Here is a 15,283-nt window from a genome sequence, read left to right on the forward strand (position 1 = left end):
TAGAACTATCATTTACTAATGGAGGCACTGCACAAATAGGATGTGTGAGTAGATTACACAATCATGAATTCTTCCCAGAACTGGTAAGGGTATGTGAAAAACAGTGAATTAAGAATCATTACTGAATCATTCATGTTTACTTAGAGGTACTTTATGTAACATCTATCTATCTATCTATCTATCTATCTATCTATCTATCTATCTGCCTACATACCTACCTGTCTGTACATCTACTTACCTACTGCTGATCTCCCTTCATTGATATCCTGTCTTCATATTTCTAAGATTCAGTTCACTATATTGTTCTTTTCTTTTTCTTTCTTTGGTTTTCTGAGACAGGGTTTCTCTGTGCGCCAGTCCTGGCTATTCTGGAACTCACTTGGTAGATGAGATTGTCCTTGAACTCACAGAGATCTTCCTGTCTCTACCTCCTGAGTGCTGGGATTAAAGGCATGTAGAACCACAGCACACAATATACAATATTTCAATGATATTACATGTAATTATGATCATCTGAATACAGTGTATTATGATAGGGGTTTACTATTACTCCATGTAAACATATAAACTTTCAACTTTCAAAGTCAAAGATGGGTCTATTTACCTAACCAAATTTATTAGGCTGTATTTTATTTCTTACATAGTAAGTGAACCTTTAAAACAAGCTATTAGATTGTTTTAAATCCAAAAATATATATCTGAATATGGTAATTTATAATAAAACTTAATATTTAAGGTTCTGATATGAATATTTCACATGAAACAAGTCATGTGACATCATATTTATCTAATTGTAAGTGGTCTCTCACAAAATGCACTATATTTAATTGAACTATGCATATATAAACCTATGCATACACATATGAAGAGTTAATTTCAATATGAGTGCAAATGTGCATATTGATAGTTGCAATTCAAACACAAAGTCTTTACTACAAATACCATAGGTGGATTTATCAGCTGCTGGATTGTTCTTCCTTTAAGTAATTTGAATTTGTTACTTAAAGCATCTTCCATCTGTCCTATATTCCTAGGGAAGACTATTTTTCTACTTCATTACAGAGAATTATAAGTAAGAACTATATTAGTTTAATGTGGATCTTGTGTCAAACATGGGTATGCAGTAATATCTTTTTTTCATTCGACAGAGTATAAGTCCTTGTCAAATTTATACTTTTTTTAAGTTTCTAAAATGTCTTTTATGATTCTTATATTGCTAGTGCACTTATGGTTTTAAGCTATTAAATATATTTTCTAAAATAATTTACAGGTAACATTATTTCTAAAATATATAAGTTTTCATTAAATGGTGACAAGATACATTCTGATTTTGCTAGATATTTGTCTGGAGGCAAACATAGATCTGTCAGGCAAAGATCATCTCTTGCAAAAGTAAAAAAGACAGTATTTATTGAACTATCAACATTAATACATTTCTATCGAGCTAATCCTCTAAATTTTTCAAAATATTATATATCTTAATTTGACAATCAGAGAGCTTGAACAGGTATAAGGTCTTACAGGGATGATTGAAGCTGTCATAAAACATGATTTACCATAGAATACAGAGAAGATGCTGATAGACAACATAGCTTTCATTACCAATTGAATAGACATACTCAATTCTGAGACACAGGAGAGTGACTATGGCCCAGGAACTCAGATTCAAGATGTTTAAAATATCATGATCTATAGTAGAAGTGGTTACATAAAGTTTTTATTGTCATAGAGCAAAATAAAATTCTAAGTCAATACACTTATCAAATATATTGGTAATGATGTCAAGTTGGTAGACTATTAAATTTCTATAATAGGTTTTAGATGTTATCTGATGATGTTTTTAGCTTTGGTGATAGCTGAAGTTGAGTTTAGCAGCCTGGCAAATATCACAGTAATGATTCTACCAATCAATAAACATGGAAGACCTTTGTTTTCTAGTGTCTTTCTTAATCTCTTTCTTCAAAAATTTAAAGTTTTCATTGTAGAAGTCATTCAGGTCTTTTATTAGCCTTATTCATAGACATTTTGCTTTTATTTTGGTTGGTTGTGATTTTGGGGTTTTTTTTTGGAGGCTGTTGTGAATATGAGTGCCAGCATGCCTCTTATTGGTATACAGAAAAGATAGAGCAGGCCTGAGACAGCAAACTCTAGGGGAGTGGAGCAAAGCCCAGGAGCACTGAGAGACCTCCGGGAACACAGAGTGACCAAGGGGTAACTATAATTATGGCACTAATTGTACCACGAAGAACAAGAATCTGAGCCTTGGATTCATGGCTCATTAATTAATTCAAGAAGATTAATTAACAGAATCACCAAGTGCCCCAAACAAACCTATTAAAGGAGAAAAGGAGTAGAAAAGTTAAGAACACATGCAACACCACAAAGAGCAACAGGACACCAGTAAAACTGAAAGACCCTACAACGGCAAGACACGAACAACCAAATATAGATGAAGCAGAAGAAAATGAGCTAAAAAATAACTTCAGGAGAATGTTTGAAACTCTTAAAGAAGAAATGAGAAATTCTCTCAAAGAAATGGAGGAAAAGACAAACTAAAAATTGGAAGACATCAGCAAATACATTAAAGAACACCAAGAAAAAGCAATCAAACATATGAAAGAAACTATTTAAGACTTTAAAACTGAATTAGAGACAATAAAGAAAACACAAGTGGAGGGAACTATAGAAACAGAAAGCTTGAGAAAACAATGAGGAACCACAAATACAAGCATGAACAACAGAATAAAAGAGATGGAAGAGAGAATCTCAAGCGCTGGATTCAATAGAGGGAATAGTCAAAGAAAACATGACAAAAGCTAAACTCAAAATATCCAAGAAATATGGGACACCATAACAAGGCCAATCCTAAGAATAGTAAGTATAGAAGAAGAAGCTCAACACAAAAGTACAGAAAATAGCTGTTTGGGCGCTGGGACCAAGTTGCAAGTGCAACTGGGCACACAGGAGTCCCTTTGTTTCAATAGCTAACCTGCAGCAAGCAAAGTAGGCTTTTTGTTAGTGAGATACCTGGCCAGAAAGGAGATCTGAACTCGGTACCAGAAGATACATCAGTGGGGTGAGTGAGTTCCAGACCCACGGCAGCAGCCTGGGAGATGGATCACAGACATTCCTCATCCCCCTATACTTCCTAGTCTTCCTGCAGGGGCTATTATCCCTGGGTACTGGCTCTCTCTTCCTACACCACCCAGATTGCATCCAGAAAACTCCTCCCTTCTGCCTCTCTTCTTTGGCCCAGAACATCCCCCAGATCAGCCTGTTTGGGCGCAGAGACCAAGTCCTGAGTGCAACTGGGCACACGGGAGTCCCTTTGCCGGCCTGCAGCAAGCAAGATAAGCATTTTGTTTTCGAGCTACCTGGCCAGCATGGAGATCTGATCTTGGTACCAGAAGATCCATCAGTGGGCAAGGAGACCTGACCCTGTAAAGGAAGATCCATAGGGGAGCATTCGGAGAAAGAGATGGGCAGGCACCCATGCAAGAGTTCCTCCAACAATCATAAAAACAACATGAAATCACCCAGAACACAGCGAGCTTACAAGAGAAGGACTTGAAAAACTTAATAAAGAAGAAGTAGAAAAAAATGACTTTACGAAAATGATAGAAGCCCTTAAACAGGAGGTGAAAAAGTCCCTTAAAGAAATTGATGAAAAGAATAACAAAAAGTTTGAAGAATTGAGTAAATACATAAATGATATCCTAGGAAACCAAGGAAAAACAATAAAGCAGGTAATGGAAACAGTTCAAGACTTGAAAACTGAAATGGAGGCAAGGAAGAAAATACAAACCAAGGGCCGGCTGGATATGGAAAATCTAGGTAAATGAATAGAGACTATAGAAACAAGTATAATGAACAGAATACAAGAGATAGAAGAAAGAATCTCAGACGCTGAAGATACCATAGAAAAAATAAATAAACTGATCAAAGAAAACAGCAAATCCGACAAATTTTCATCACAAAACATTCAGGAAATATGGGACACAATAAAAAGACCAAACTTAAGATTAATAGGGGTAGAAGAAGGAGAAGAAGTACAACTTAAGGGTCCAGTAAATATATTTAATAAAATTATAGAAGAAACTTTCCCAATCTAAAGAAAGATATACCTATGAAGGTTCAAGAAACATACAGAACACCGAATAGACTGGATCAAAAAAAAAATCCCCTCTTCATACAATAATCAAAACACAAAACATACAGAATTAAGAAAGAATATAAAGAACTGCAAAGGAAAAAGTTCAAGTAACTTATAAAGGTAAACCTATCAGATTTACACCTGACTTCTCTATGGAAACCATGAAAGCCAGAAGGTCCTGGGTAGAGGTACTCCAGAATCTAAGAGACCATGGATGCAAGCCCAGATTACTATACTCAGCCAAGCTTTCATTCACTATAAATGGAGAAAACAAAATTTTCCAGGATAAAAACAAATTTAATCAATATGTAGCCACAAATCCAGCCTTACAGAAAGTAATAGAAGGAAAATCAAAAACCAAGGATTCCAACATGCCCACAAAAACTCAGACATCTAGTGACCCTTCACCAACAAAACTCAAAGAAGGGAAATATATAAATTCTACTATCCAAAAAAATGACTGGAGTTAACAACCACTGGTCATTAATATCACTTAATATCAGTAGACTCAACTCACCTATATAAAGGCACAGGCTAATAGATTGGATATGAAAACAGGATCCAACATTCTGCTGTTTATATGAAACATACCTCAACCACAAAGACAGGCACTTACTCAGAGTAAAGGGCTGGGAAAAGGCTTATCAAGCAAATGGAGCTAAGAAACAAGCAGGTGTGGCCATACTAAGTTCTAACAAAGTTGACTTCAAACTAAAATCATTCAGAAAAGATGGAGAGGGACATTTTATACTCATAACAAGAACAATCCATCAGGATGAAGTCTCAATCCTGAATATCTATGCCCCTAATATAAACGAACCCACTTATGTAAAAGAAACATTACAAAAAATCAAGGCAATCATCAAACCACACACACACTAAAAGTACGAGACTTCACCACTCCTCTCTCACAAATTGACAGGTCAATCAGACAGAAACCTAACAGAGAAATAAGAGGATTAATGGAGGTAATGAATCAAATGGACTTAACAGACATCTACAGAACATTCCACCCAAATAGGAAAGAATATACTTTCTTCTCTGCAGCTCATGGAACCTTCTCGAAAATTGACCACATACATGGTAACAAAGCAAACTTTCACAGTTAAAAAAAAATATTAGTAACTGTTGTTCCTTTGCAGAACTACAGCTCCCAGCATTCCCCTGGACCACAGGCACATTTCCCAGAAGCCTTTGCATTCCTCGTTAAAAGGTGAGGGTCACTATGACATCTCTCTCTTTTTCCCTGCCTCTCCTGTCATGTTCGCACACCTTTACCTGCCCGCTGTTACCCCTTCCCCATTAAAAGTGCACCCACGTGGGACCTCCGCATGTCTGTGTTTTCTTCCCCATGTAACGTCTTTACCCTCTAACCCACAGACAAGAAAGCCAGTCAGAAATTAGGAACAACAGTAACCACCTGTACCTTATACCAAAGTTAAACCAGGACCAGGTGAACAATCTAAATAGACCTCTTAGTTGCGAAGAATTAGAAGCTGTTATCAAAAACCTCCCTACCAAATAAAATCCCAGGACCAGATTGTCACAATGCAGAATTCTACCAGAACTTCCAAGAAGAGCTAATACCCATACTACTTAATGCATTTCACAATATAGAAACAGAAGAGTCATTGCCAAATTCCTTTTATGAAGCTACAGTTACCCTGATATCAAAACCACACAAAGACTCAACCAAAAAAAAAAGAATTACAGGCCAATCTCACTCATGAACTTCGATGCAAAAATTCTCAATAAAATACTGGCAAACCGAATCCAAGAACACATTAGAAAAAGTATCCATTATGATCAAATAGGCTTCATCCCAAAGATGCAGGGCTGGTTCAGCATAAGAATATCTCTGAATGTAATCAATCATATAAATAAACTGAAAGAAAAAACCATATGATCATTTCATTAGATGCTAAAAAAGCATTTGACAAAATTCAACTTCCCTTTATGATAAAGGTCTTGGAGAGATTAGGGATACAAGGGTCATACCTAAATATAATAAAAGCTATTTAAAGCAAGCCGGCAGCTAACATTAAACTAAATGGAGAGAAACTCAAAGCCATCCTAATAAAATCAGGAACACGACAAGGCTGTCCACTCTCTCGATACCTCTTCAATATAGTGCTTGAAGTTCTAGCAATAGCAATAAGACAACATAAGGGGATCAATGGGATTCGAATTGGAAAGGAAAAACTTAAACTTTCGTTATTTGCAGATGATACGATAGTGTACATAACCGACCCCAAAAACTTCACCAATGAACTTCTACAGCTGAAAAACACCTTTAGTAACGCGGCAGGATAGAAGATCAACTCCAATAAATAAGTTGCCCTCCTATACACTAAAGAAAAGGAAGCAGAGAGGGAATCAGGGAAGCATCACCTTTCACAAGAGCCACAAATAGCATAAATTATCTTGGCGTAACTCTAACCAAGGAAGTGAAGGATCTATTTGACAAGAACTTTAAGGTATTGAAGAAAGAAACTGAAGAGGATACCAGGGAATTGAAGGATCTCCCTTGCTCTTGGATTGGGAGGAACAACATAATAAAAATGACAATTCTACCAAAGGCAATTTATAGATTCAATGCAATCCCCATCAAGGTCCCATCAAAATTCTTCACAGATATTGAGAGGACAATAATCAACTTTATATGGAAAAACAAAAACCCAGGATAACCAAAACAATCTTATACAATAAAAGAACTTCTGGAGGCATTACCATCCCTGACTTCAAATTCTATTACAGAGCTACTGTGTTGAAGACAGCTTGGTATTGGCATAAAAACAGAGAAGTCGACCAATGGAATTGAATAGAAGACCCGGATTTTAATCCTCAATCCTACGAACACCTGATTTTCAATAAAGGAGCTAAAAGCATACAATGGAAGAATGAAAGCATCTTCAACAAATGGTGCTGGCACAACTGGATATCAACCTGTAGAATGAAAATAGATCCATATCTATCACCATGCACAAAACTCAAGTCTAAATGGTCGAAGACCTCAATATCAATCTGAAAACACTGAATCTGATAGAAGAGAAATGGGAAGTACTCTACAAAATATGGGCACAGGAGAATGCTTCATATGTATAACCCCAGCAGCACAGACATTAAAGGCAACATTGAAAAATGGGACCAATTAAAACTGAGAAGCTTCTGTAAAGCAAAGGACACTGTCACCAAGACAAAACGCAATCTACTGACTGGGAGAAGATCTTCACCAACCCCGCAACAGACTAGTTCTGATCTGCAAAATATATAAAGAACTCAAGAAACTAGACTTTAAAATGCTAATCAACCCAATAGAAAATGGGGCACTGATCCAAACAGAGAATTCTCAGCAGAATAAATTCAAATAGCAAAAGACAAGATTGCCAGGCAAAAATTGGGAACTTGGGGGTGGGGTGGGATGATAGTAAGGGAAAAGGGGAAGAGAAATGTGAGAAGGGGAGGATGGGGAAAGCATAGGGGAATGGGAAGGTTGGGATAAAGGAAGGGTGGATATTGGAGCAGGGAAATATATATCTTAATTAAGGGAGCCATCATAGAGATGGCAAGAGACATGACTCTAGATGGGCTCCCAGGTGTCCAGGGAGATGTCCCCAGGTAGTTCCTTGGGCAGCAGAAGAGAGGGAACCTGAAATGGCCTTATCCTATAACCTTACTGATGAATATCTTGCATATCACCATAGAAACTTCATCTGGCAATGGGTGGAGATAGAGACAGAGACCCACATTGCAGCACCAGAGTGAGCTCCCAAGTTCCAAATGAGGAGCAGAAGGAGGGAGAACATGAGCAAAGAAGTCAGGACCCCAAGGGGTGCACCCATCCACAGAGACAGAGGGCTGATCTATTGGGAGCTCATCAAGGCCAGCTGGACTTGGAATGAAAAAGCATGTGATAAAACTGGACTCTCTGAACATGGCAGAAAATGAGGTCTGATGAGAAGCCAAGGACAATGGCACTGGGTTTTGATTCTATTGCATGGACTGGCTGTTTGGGAGCCTAGCCTGTTTGGGTGCTCACTTTTCTAGACCTGGATGGAGGGTGGAGGACCTTGGACTTCCCACAGGGCAGGGAACAGTGACTGCTCTTTGGACAGGAGAGGGAGGGGAGAAGAGAAGGGGGAGGGAGAGAGAAGAGAGGAGTGGGGTGAGAGGAAGGGAAATGGGAGGCGGGGTGGCGGCTGATTTTTTTCAATATATATACATATATGTATATACATATATATATATATATATATATATATATATATATGTACAGAAAGTATATTTAACAAAATCATAGAAGAAAACTTTTCAAACCTAAAGAAAGATATGCTAATGAAGACACAAGAAGCTTACAGAACACCAAATAGACTGAATTAAAAAAAGTCCCCTTGCTACATAATAATCAAAACATTAAACATACAGAGTAAAGAAAGAATATTAATAGCTATAAAGGAAAAAGGCCAAGTAACATGTATAGGCAGACCTATCAGAATTACACCTACTTTTCATTGGAGACAATGAAAGCCAGAAGGTCATGATCAAGCGTTATGCAGACATTAAAAGACCACAGATGCCAGCCCGGACTGCTATACCCAGAAAAACTTTCAAAAACCATAGAAGGATAAAACAAGATATTCCACGACAAAGCCAAATTTAACAAGACCTAGCCACAAACCCAGCCCTACTCAAAATACCAGCCCAAAGAAGTTGGCTACATCCACAGAAACATAGACAATTCATGGTCTGATAGCACCAAATCCCAAAGAAGGAAAAAACACACAAATTAACATCACTAACAATGAAAACTAAATTAACAGGAGATAGCAATTACTGGTCATTAATATCCCTTAATATAAATGGACTCACCTATAAAAAGGCACAGGCTAACAGATTGGATACAAAAACAGAATCCATCCTTCTTCTGCATACAAGAAAAACACCACAACCTCAAGACAGACATCATCTCAGAGTAAAGGGTTAAGAAAAAATATTTCAATCAAATGGTCCTAAGAAACAAGCAGTTGTAGCTATCCTAATATCTTTAAAAATAGACTTCAAACTAATATCACTCAAAAGAGACAAAGAAGGACATTTCATATTAGTTACAGAAAAAAATCCATCAGGAGGAAATCTCAATATTGAACATCTATGCCCCAAATACAAGGGCACCCTCATATGTAAAAGAAACAGTTCTAAAGCTTAAACCATACATTAAACCCCACACCCTAATAGTGGGAGATTTCAACACCCCACTCCCACCACTGGACAGGTCATTCAAACAAAAATTGAACAGAGTAATAAGGGAACTAACAGATGCTATGCATTAAATGGACTTAGCAGACAACTATAGAATATTCCATCCAAACAAAAAAGAATATACCTTGTTCTCAGAACCTCATGGAACCTTCTCAAAAATTGACCAAATACTCAGTAGCAAAACAAGCCTCAACAAATACAAAAAATTGGAATAATCTCATGTATCTTATCAGATCACCATGGTATAAAACTAGAAGTCAACAGCAATACTAATTCCAGAAAGCCCACAAACACATGGAAATAAACAATGCTCACCTAAATCATTAATGGGTCAAGAAAGAAATAAAGAGAGAAATTAAAGACTTCCTAAAATTCAATGAAAATGACCACAAAACATACCCAAATTTATGGGACACAAAGAAAGCAGTATTAAGATAAAAGTTCATAGCACTAAATGCCTACATAAAGAAGCTGGGAAAATCCCACACTAATGAATTAACAAAACATTTGAAAACTTTAGAACAAAAAGAAGGAAACTTACCTAAGAGAACTAGATGGCAGGAAGTAATCAAATTGAGAGCTGAACTCAACAAAATAGAAATAGTAGAGAGAAATAATGGTACTATATCTATCAGATGGTTTTTGAAGATTACAAAACACATAAACATATGGTTAGAGATTATAGGTATTATAAATTAGAAGTCAGTCATATACTACTTATGAAGTCAGTTATTAGAAGATGCATAAAATGAAATTTATAATCATAACTAAATTTATAAACCTCATAGTCATTATTCATCTTTTAAGGTAAATTGAAAATAATTACATATGTACTATGGAAATAGTTTAGTGTCTAATGAGTATACTATACATATGTGAGGGTCTGTGTTAAGATCTGCAGAACTTACATAAATGTTATCTAAATACTGAGTAGACATAATGGCACCTCTGTAAATCTAACCTCTAAAGGCAGAGAGAGGGGAATCCCAGAGAAAACTGGCTTTCGAGAGTAGCCATATCTGCATTTGACTGGGAGACCCTGACGCAGTAAGAAAAAAAGGTGGAAGAGAAATTGAGGATGATTTTCAACATTAACCTTGGGTATCCACATGCATGTGTATGTGTATGCTGGCACATTACCCCACACATACACATATATAATTACTTGAATGCAGAGATGCAGTCACATATGTACACCACACAAAAACACACACAATCACATGTATATCACATACCACACACACACACACACACACACACACTATCATAAAATTGGAAAATGAAAAAAAGATTACCTTTTTATAATGTATATCTGAATGAGCCTTCAAATCAATAATAGTTATTATTATTATTATTGATTTTTATTGATCTCTACATTTTGCTCTGCTCTCCTCCTTGCCTCTCCCCTCCACTTGAACCCTCTAACAAGGTCCCCATGCTCCCAACTTACTCAGGAGATCTTGTCTTTTTCTACTCCCCATGTTGATTAGATCTATTTATGTCTCTTTTAGGGTCCTCATTGTTATCTAGGTTCTCTGAAATAGTGATTTGTGGGTTGGTTTTCTTTGCTTTATGTTTAAAAACCACTTTATGAGTGAGTACTTGTGATAATTGTCTTTCTATATCTGGGTTACCTCACTCAAAATGATGTTTTCTGGCTCCATTTTCCTGCTAAATTCAAAATGTTATTATTTTTTTTTCTTCTGTGTAGTACTCCATTGTGTAAATGTACCACTTTTCCTTATCCATTCTTTGGTTGAAGGGTATTTATGTTGTTTCCAGGTTCTAGTTATGACAAACAATGCTGTTATGAACATAAAGCTTGAGGAAAACAAAGGACACAGTCAACAAGACAAAATGACAGCCTACAGAATGGGAAAAGATCTTCACTGACCCCACATCAGACACAGCTCTGATCTCCAAAATATACAAAGAACTCAAGAAATTGGTTATCAAAAGAACAAATAATCCAATAAAAAAATAGAGTACAGACCTAAACAGAGAACTCTCAACAGAGGAATCTAAAATGACTGAAAGACACTTAAGGAAATGTCCAACATTCTAAGTCATCAAAGAAATGCAAATCAAAAGAACTCTGAGATTCCATCTTATACCTGCAAGAATGGCCAAGATAAAAAACACTGATGACCACTTATGTTGGAGAGGTTGTGGGGTAAAGGGAACACTCCTGCATTGCTTGTGGGAATGCAAGCTGGTATAGCCTCTTTGGATGTCAGTGTGGCAATTTCTCAGAAAATTAGAAAAAAAAACCCACCATCCTCAAGACCCAGCAATACCATTTTTGGGTATATATCCAAAGGATGATCAACCATGCCACAAGACCTACTTTTACTAAAACAACTAGAGTGGAATTTAATTAACACTGTGTTTGAATTCAGTAGTACCCACAACATGGATTTTCTAATGCTAGATAAAATTCATTTCTCCAAATTTGAGAAAAAGAGAGTGAAAATAGTAAATACTAAAATGAAAAGTGTAGGAAACATTAATTGCCCACCTAGTAGATGAGTTCATCTAATAAAGCGTCCTTTAAAACCCATAGGCAGCCTGGACATGTTAGAATTAGCCACAGTTTAGAGTGAGACATGGTGTTGCCTGGCTACAAAAGACGTCCAGTTCAGACTTTATATTCTCCATTACCAGAAATCCTCACTAGGGTCATCCTCATAGATTTCAGGAAGTTTTCACTGTGCTAGATTTTGACACCACTCCTAAAATGTTTCGCCAATTCCTGTCTTGATCGGCCTTGATATGAGGGCTTTGCTTTGTCTTATTTTATATTGTTTTGTCCTGTTTGGTTGTTTTCTCTTGGCATTCAGCCTTTTTCTGAAAGGAAATGGAGGAGTTGATCTTGGGAAAAGGGGAGGTGGAAGGAAGCTGGGAGGAGTTGGGGGGGGGTAGTAAATTGTGATCAGGATGTACTATATGAGAGAAGAATCTATTTTCAATAAAAAAGAAGAAATGTGATGTTAAGCGTGGATAAAAAAATTACTCAAGGTCACACCCAAGAAAATTATATAAGTGAGAATTGAAATCTCTTTTTCAAAGACATAAAACAATTTTTTAAAAGTTAACAAGTTGTAGCAAGTGTTTGAGTTCTCTGGCATATTCTGCATTAGAGCCTTCAGAAGAGCCTCACACCTTGATGATATAATACATGGTATGTGGGGCTTATTCCATACTCCTACTGTTACTCAATCAATGAAGAAATTGAGAATCAGAAGGACATGGCAAAGGACCCATTGCTGTAAATGTATTTGGTGTCTTTTGCATATGATGAAGGCTGTTTGCTTTTATTTATTAATTTATTTTATATTTTAAAATTGTTTCTCTGTGTGTGTGTGTGTGTGTGTGTGTGTGTGTGTGCGTGTGTGTGTGTGTGTGTATGTGTGCATAAATGCTGGTACCTACAGAACCCGTAAGAGGACATCAGAACCCATGCAGCTACAGTTCCATGTAGTGGCAAGTGCCCTGATGTAGATGCTAGGAATTAAACGTAATTCTTCTGCAAGAACAGTGTACGTTTTTAATGTAGAGTTATCTCTCTGGCCCTTGATGGAGATTTTAAAAAGCAATTGTAGGTTGATGACCTTTGTTCTTTAAAGCTGCATTTAAAAATTACATATTCATATAACATACAGATCAAACAAAAATAAGATTGTAAGAAAAATTCTCAGCTATTACAATTTCTTTTGGAAGTTCTGAAATAGTTGCATATCAATTAAATGGCAAAATTCACACAAGTGCTTACCCAGGATATAAAAATAGCTTGGTTGATACTCAAGAGTAAAGAGAAAACTTAAATCATTAATGCCACAAGAAAAAGAATTTCAAACACTCAAAATATTAACTGTGAGATACAATGGTTATGTAAATTAGCTTTTATTTCACAGTTATCAATATGTATATTGATACAGACATATATATATATATAAATATATATATATATATAACAAGCTATATCTATACACTGCAATTACATATCAATTATAACTTCATAAAGCTGGCTCTGTAATACTGAATATGATATATTAAATCGTATTCAACCTTTATTTTATGAGTACAAATAGGAGGTAGCTTATTGTAAATGCATTATGAAAACGTTCTCCATGCAAGTTGAGTGGTGGGGTAAACTAATGGTTAAAATCACTTGAAATATATAACCTTATGTTTACCTTTGTGTCTTCCAAGGAGAAACTACAAGAAAGCATTAGAAGCCTAGTTGTTTGACTTCGGAATATGTTCCTTCACAAAACAGTAACAGTTAAAAAGGAAATTGAGGAGTAAAAAAATGTGCAATTGTCATTGCAATGCCACAGATAGTATAAATTTCCTGCCCAATGTTAAATGGAAATGCAAAGTTAAATGATGCTATTTTTGCTTGGCATTAGTTTTTAAAATTGCATATAATCAGCAGTGTTTATTATGATTTTAGAATTCGAACATTGAACAGAATTTGTCATTTTAAAGATGGCAAGCTGTAATAAATATCTTTCTGAAGTATATTGATTCAGAGACTAGCAGAATGAGGGCTATCAAAACTATTTCTATCTTACTTTAATGTAAGCCCAGACTAAGCAAAATTTTATTGTGCTCACATTAAACATTTTATTTAGACATTAAACAGAAGTTTTCTGAGGTCAAGACTTTATCAAAACAGAATAATATCTTGTTTGTCAGTGTTTTTGGATCATGTTTTCTTTTGCCTGTGTCATAATAAATCTAATTGCCAGTGCTTGTTTCTAAATTAAAAACTTTTAGAAATGAATATTAGCTGTAATTCAGTTATACTCAATTGATTATAGGTGTTTCCTAGTCCATAAATGTACTTACAGTTAATAATGAGAAATGAAAGGTATGGGATGACTATATAAAATTGATCATTTTTACTTATTTTCTGGAACTCTCAGCTTAAATGACTATTCATTACTCCTAAACAGAATTAATTAATTTTTCACTGCTATATGAGGAATGTCCAAGGTAAAAACCAAATTCACAAATGCCAGTCAATACAACCCTAATTTATGCTTCCTAATGTCAAGACATAAAACATTAAAGTAAAATATGGTATGTTAAACTGTGTTCTTGTGGTGTCCTAGAAGATAATGAAGACTTCTCATTATAAATGGTTGTAATATTCTGGTTATATGACATCTGAAGAAAATTTTAGTCTATCAAGACATGTTAAGTATACTAATGTATTTATTTATTTGGTTGGTTGGTTGGTTGGTTTTTTGTTTATGTAATTTACAGCCTGTCCACTGTTTCCCCACCTTCCTCTCCTCCTTGTTCTTCCCCCTAATTTCCCCTCTGCCCCACGTCCAATCCTCTTCTATTTCTATGCAGAGAGCAGGCCTTTCTACCAAACGCGACATGGCAAGTTGAATGGTGGTGTAGGCAGCCCAATAAGAGGATGGAGGTCTCAAAAAACAGCAAAAGAGTTAGAGACAGCCCCTGCTCCCACTGTTAGGAGTCCCACAAGAAGCCCAAGCTGCACAATTGCAACACATATACCAAAGACCTATATCAGTCCCATGCAGGTTCCCTGGTTGTCAGGTCAGTCTTGGTGAGTCCCTATGAGCCCAGGTTAGTTTGGTTCTGTGGGTTTTCTTGTGATGCCCTTAGCCCTCTGGTTCTTACAATTCTTCCTCTCCCTCTTCTACAGGATTCTCCGAGGTCTTCCTAACGTTTGCTTGTAGGTTTCTGCATCTGCTTCTGTAGCATGAGTTCTAATAGGTCTTAATAATAAAGCCCAGAGTCAGATATTGGGGAAAACCCTGAAAGATCAGAGACATGAAGGAGCAAAACCATAACCACCTTACCTCTCTATTTCCCAGCCAAAAAGAGACC

The sequence above is a fragment of the Microtus oregoni genome, unplaced genomic scaffold (assembly GCF_018167655.1).
Source record: "Microtus oregoni isolate MIOR12 unplaced genomic scaffold, Mior012 000079F_003, whole genome shotgun sequence".
In the NCBI taxonomy this organism is placed as follows: Eukaryota; Metazoa; Chordata; class Mammalia; order Rodentia; family Cricetidae; genus Microtus; species Microtus oregoni.